Source organism: Thamnophis sirtalis, unplaced genomic scaffold (genome assembly GCF_051295495.1).
Source record: "Thamnophis sirtalis isolate CommonGarterSnake01/CBP01778 unplaced genomic scaffold, rThaSir2_p1.2 scaffold_11, whole genome shotgun sequence".
NCBI classification, from domain to species: Eukaryota; Metazoa; Chordata; class Lepidosauria; order Squamata; family Natricidae; genus Thamnophis; species Thamnophis sirtalis.
The window spans coordinates 53,446,089-53,452,088 of record NW_028261391.1 but is presented as its reverse complement, the minus strand read 5'-3'; the positions used below and the strand labels follow the sequence as shown (position 1 = coordinate 53,452,088).

At 44.2% G+C, this 6,000-nt stretch overlaps 1 protein-coding gene across 4 annotated transcripts in view; it reads left to right on the top strand.

The window, feature by feature from the left end:
* The first annotated feature begins 344 nt into the window (after positions 1–344).
* XPNPEP1 (X-prolyl aminopeptidase 1) overlaps positions 345–6,000 on the top strand; it is a 46,042-nt gene continuing 40,386 nt past the window's right edge. For 2 of the 4 annotated variants that reach the window (XM_087725817.1, XM_087725815.1), the window contains exon 1: positions 345–446. The gene's annotated coding sequence lies outside the window, so the exon portion shown is untranslated. Of the gene's footprint in view, positions 447–468; positions 728–6,000 lie in introns of those variants that run through there. The other 2 variants (XM_087725816.1, XM_087725814.1) reach the window with 1 other exon arrangement.

Genomic DNA, 6,000 nt, shown 5'->3' with positions numbered 1-6,000 from the left:
GTAGTGAGTAGCAAAAGCTTTGCTTTTAAAAATTACAAAGGCTACGACCACACAACACTTCCACCTGAAATGTATCTGGCTTTGGATCCTGTCTTCCGGATGATCATCCGGGATCGCTCGCTTTGTTTTAAACGTGAATATGTAATTCCGCAGTTTTTTTAAAGGACAAAAAAAAGCAAAGAAAGGTGCTCAGCTCTGCAGGAGGAGCGAACGAAGCGGCCTGGCACCTGTGGATCCTAACGTTCCGCCGGAGGAGCCAGCCCTTCCGGGGAAAACCTGAATGGGAACAACAGTAACTCCTCCCGCCGAGGAAGGGAGGAAGAAAGACGGTGAGCGCTGAGAATCTTCGCTCCTCCCTCCGGTGTTCACGAGGTCCGAGACGTCAGTCGTGCAGCGGCAGTTTCCGGAACCGCTGACATGAGAGCCCGCTTCCTGCAAAGTATCAGGTGAGAGATTCAGAGGTTGAGGCGGGAGCGATGCTGTTTTCCCAAACGGGATGGGAATCGTTCGCGAGCTGGCGAAGAAACACACGATGGGGTTCCTGGCGACCTAGGAATGAGGCTCGAACAATGCTAAACCAGATGGGAGTGCAGGGGTTGTATAAATGAAACTAATTTGGAGCGACTGGAACAAAATAGCTAAGATGTCAGGAATTGACAGAAAACCGGAAGCGTTTTAATCAATGTAGTGTCTAAATTTCTTCCAAGGCATCTAGAAATGCACATAGGTGAATAACTTTCTCTAATTCTGTGTGTCTATTTCATTCAAAAATAAATTCCAGAAACTTCAAGGGGGGCCTTTGCCTGCTCAAATAACATTTTTGATTGGATGTTTCTCATGGAAAAATGAATTTCTCAAGTACTTCTCACTTTGCTGGCTAGCTTCAGCTTCCAGAAAAGGCTGCCTTTGAATGCCAGCTGTTCAAAGATGTGGTGGTGAGGACCCACAGTACTTTCTAGGCCGAAAGTAAATGTACAGTTCCAGTTGTTTTCCAGGAGGCTAGCCTCATAGTTTTGTTATGTCAGAAAGGTGCTTTTTTCAAGAGTCAAAGGTCTCCAAAGAAAAAGCACCTTTGGGACAAGTTCACACATGCACATAATGGTCCAAAACTGCCATGATGTCCTTGCATCCTGACATCTGATGTAAGAAGGTAAATTGTATTTTTTGCAACGTTATGACATATGTTTCATTACTCCCCCACCCCCACTATTTTTGACCCATGCAAAAAAAGTGGAGCCAAGATAAGTAAGTAGAAGAAACATGACTATGATTTAATCCAAATTTAATTTGAATCAGATCAATTAGATGTAATAAACATAATTATTCATATATCTAAGCCGTTTCCCTTCAGTTTGATATCAATATTTGCAAAGATTTTGCAAAACTTTGTGGGCCCCAGGTTTGGGCATTCCTTGTTTGCAGGTTGGTATAATATATGAACAAAGTTATCTGAAGCAGTCTTAGACATTTTTGGTAGAATCAGAGTTAAATGAGATGTTCTTGAACCACTACTGAGTTGTTAGGAAAGTGAATCCACTGTTAAACATAAAAAACAAATAAAAGCAACAAATATGTTGGTGGCAATACTATCAGACTAATAACAGAATAATCGAATAGCAGAGTTAGAAGGGACCTTGGAGGTCTTCTAGTCCAACACCCTGGTCAAGCAGGAAACCCTATACCATTTCAGATAAATGGTTGTCTTAAAAACCTCTAGTGTTGGAGCATAACTTCTGAAGGTAGGTAGTTGCACTGATTAATTGTACTATTTCACTATTTTTGAAAAATCCAGAAAGATTTTGTAAAAGATTTCTCATGCATATATGGTTGTTGTTATTATTATTATTGTTGTTCATACAGATGTTAGGATTTAGCATTTTTTAAGCATTTTTATTCACCTATCAAGTCTTTTCCAAGGACCTGGGAGAGGCAGATGTTGTTGTTTGATGATGTTTAAAGCTATCATCACAGGATGTAAGCTGTTCCAAGTAAAACTGAATTTTGCAATTGACTGATGGTGATTTTTCCAGTGTTCAAGTGGTGCTTCAGATGTTTTGAGATTGCACTCAAGGCGCCTATTCCTTTTGGTACTATCTTTGCTTTCTTTTGCAAAAGTCATTCTACTTTTATTTGCAGCTCTTCCAGTGGTGGGTTCCGGATCCCGTTGCAACCGGTACGGTGCAATGGGGCCCGGCAACCATCACATCATGAGCATGCACAGTGCGCGTGCACATGCACACAGCATGTGCATGCGTCCTTACCTCCTGCGATGCTCCGCAATGCTCCATCTGCACAGGCACCGTACGCTGCATGCACGTGCGCAGATGGCCTGTTTCCTTCAAATACAGGTAAGGAACGAGGGCAGGCGGGTGGGCCCTCTGGAGCATCGTACCAGAACCATACCCGGTGCTCCCAGGAGGTACCAGTACGTCCATACCAGGGCATGCCGCCTGCAACCCACCACTGAGCTCTTCATAGTTTTTTATTTTCTTCAGTTCTTTCTCTTCTCTTCTGCTGCCTCCAGGTATTGCCATATCCCTGTCCAGACTTTTTCATATCATTAGTTTTTAAACCTTATTAATATTGTATGTAGTTCTTGATTTACAACCATTTATTTAACTTTTGAAGTTACAATAACATTGAAAGAATTGACTTACAATCAGTTCTCACACTTATGACTGACACAGCATCCCTGTGTTACATGATCAAAATGGAAATTGACATGCATTGACGATGGTTGCAGCATCCCATTTACAACTTTACCAGCAAAGTCAATAAGGGAAACTTGATTCACTTAATGACTACTTGATTTGTTTAAAGACCAAAACAAAAAAGGTAATTATATTGGGCAAGTGATTCACTTAACCACTGCATTATTTATCAAAAAAAGTCCCAGTCTCAATTGTGGTTATAAGTCAAGGATTACTTGTATTATATCCTACCTTTTTAAAGGATACTTACCTATTATTATGGATGGTTATACAGTCAGCTAGATGTTTAGACTGGATATGGCATTTTAGCCACCTGTCGAGTCCTTCCCAAGGATCTGGGATATGATTTATTATATACACAACAATGTAAGTCAGGTTTTTAGCTGGCATTTGCCTTCATACGTTCTTTCAAATAATGTAGTATTTCATATTATATTAGTTTAGTATATATGTGGATTCAAGTAGCTAGTCTTTTGTAATTGACAAATGAAAATTTTGTCTATGCACAGAGTTTCTAAGTGACATTTTTCAACTTGATTTGTCAGATCTTCATATTTTGGGTTCTTTTCCCATTCTTTATCTTTGTACTCTGCTCTCCCCTGGTGTTGCAATAATCAGTTACACACTTTCTAGGAACAACTTGCATCCTGTGACAATACCTTTAACATAGTCAAACAATATTTGTCTTTTGTTTTGTTTTGTTTTATTTACCTATCTACTCAATAGGTAGATAAAAATACCAAATCCACTCTAAATATCTTGCTGACTGTGTGATGAATATAATTAAATTTATTAACTTCCCCACTCCAGTGGACTCTGGGTGGGATACAAAACTAGAAAACATATGAAAAACAGCTAAAAACTACTAAATTAGACAGATAGTTCAAGCTAAAAGGAACGAATAAACAACAAAATAAGCAAAACAAAACAGGACCTGAAACAAATAATAAACATCACACTATAACCCTGTGAAATGGGCAGGTTTGACAAAGAGTGATTGGCTAAAGTTACCCAGCCAGCTTTCAAGCCTTAGGGAGGGGTTGAACTCATAGTCATCTGGTTTCTAGTCTAGCATCTGAAACACAACTAAAAAATTATCTGCTCTAGCATTAATTAAAATTTCTTTTTTTCAATCCCAAACAAACATGACCCCCTCATGTTTGATTTACTTTAAATCCATACTTCTACACTACAGCTCCCAACATATTTTTCATAATAGAGAAATCAGAAACCCGTACAATTTTAAATGATTAATTAGTCATGTAAGCCCTTATCTTTCCAATGTAAAACATAAACGGTGGGTGCCCTCAGAAAAAAACATTGAATATGCAATATTTCTGAGGAAACATTCATAGCCTTGGGTCTCTTCATTGGTTTTAATTGTGCTACCGAAAGGATTAGTTTAGTTTAGTTTAGTTTCACTTTATTTGTATGCCGCCCTTTTCCCTGGGGGGACTCAGGGCGGCTCACAGTTCAAAAGGGGGGGGGGGAGGACAAACAATTTACAACATAAAAGCACTACATCATTTAAGAACTCAACAGTCATACAATTCGAGTGCGGGTTAGAGTCTTTAACCCCAGGCCAGCTGGGATAGCCAGATTTTAAGTGCGGCGCGGAAGGTCTGGAGGGTGGTGAGGGTCCGGATCTCCACGGGGAGTTCGTTCCAGAGGGTTGGAGCAGCCACCGAGAAGGCTCTCCTCCGAGTAGTTGCCAGTCTACACTGGCTGGCTGATGGAATTCGGAGCAGGCCTAATCTATGCGATCTTATCGGTCTAGTGGAGGTGATTGGCAGTAGGCGGTCTCTCAAGTACCCAGATCCAATACCATGAAGGGCTTTGTAGGTGACAAGTAGCACCTTGAAGCGCACCCGGAGATCAACAGGCAGCCAGTGCAGCTCGCGGAGGATAGGTGTTACATGGGTGAATCGAGGTGCACCCATGATCGCTCGCGCGGCTGCATTCTGGACCAGCTGAAGTCGCCGAATACTCTTCAAGGGCAGCCCCATGTAGAGCACATTGCAGTACTCCAGCATAGAGGTCACAAGGGCACGAGTGACTGTTGTGAGGGCCTCCCGGTTCAGGTAGGGACGCAACTGGTGCACCAGGCGAACCTGGGCAAATGCCCCCCTGGTTACAGCTGACAAATGGTGTTCAAAAGTCAGCTGAGGGTCCAGGAGGACTCCCAAGTTGCGAACCCTATCTGAGGGGCGTACAATTTGACCCCCCAGCCTGAGAGATGGAACACTTGGCCAATTCGTGGGAGGGAAGCACAACAGCCACTCGGTCTTTTCTGGATTGAGCACAAACTTGTTAACCCCCATTCAGTCTCTAACAGCCTCAAGACCCTGGCTCATCACGTCCATCGCTTCATTAAGTTGGCACGGGGCGGACAGATACAACTGTGTATCGTCCGCATATTGATGGTATTTTATCTCGTGCTGTTGGATGATCTCACCCAGCGGTTTCATGTAGATGTTGAAAAGAAGGGGGGACAGGACTGAACCCTGCGGCGCCCCATGTGTTAGGGGCCTAGGGGTCGATCTCTGCCCTCCGACTAACACCGACTGCAACCTGTCCGAGAGGTAAGAGGAGAACCACTGTAAAATAGTGCCTCCCACCCCCACCTCCCGCAGTCGTCGCAGAAGGATACCATGGTCGATGGTATCGAAAACCGCCGAGAGGTCAAGGAGCACCAGGATGGAGGCATGGCCTCCATCCCTGGCTCTCCAGAGATCATCGGTCAATGCAACCAAAGCGGTTTCTGTGCTGTAGCCAGGTCTGAAGCCGGACTGGAATGGATCGAGATAACTGGCTTCCTCCAAGGATCGCTGGAGCTGAAAGGCCACCACCTTCTCAACAACCTTCCCCACAAAGGGGAGGTTGGAGACTGGACGATAGTTGTTTAAAATGGCTGGATCCAAGGATGGTTTCTTCAGGAGGGGTCTCACCACCGCCGCCTTTAAAGTGGGGGGAAAGACCCCCTCCCGAAGGGAGGCGGTAACAACTGCCTGGATCCAGCCTCGTGTCACCTCTCTGCTGTTTACAACCAGCCAGAAGGGGCACGGGTCCAGCACACATGTGGAGGTGCCAACAGCTCTCATCGCCTTGTCCACGTCCTCAGGGGTAACAGCTTGAAAATCAATCCAGCGATGACTTACCAGATTATCCCTTAGTGCCTCGGCTGGTTCTGCAGGATTGGAGTCCAGGTCCGCCCGGAGCCGAGCAACCTTGTCCGCGAGGAATTGGACGTAATCCTCAGCCCTGCCCTGCAGCGGATCGCCCGTGTCCC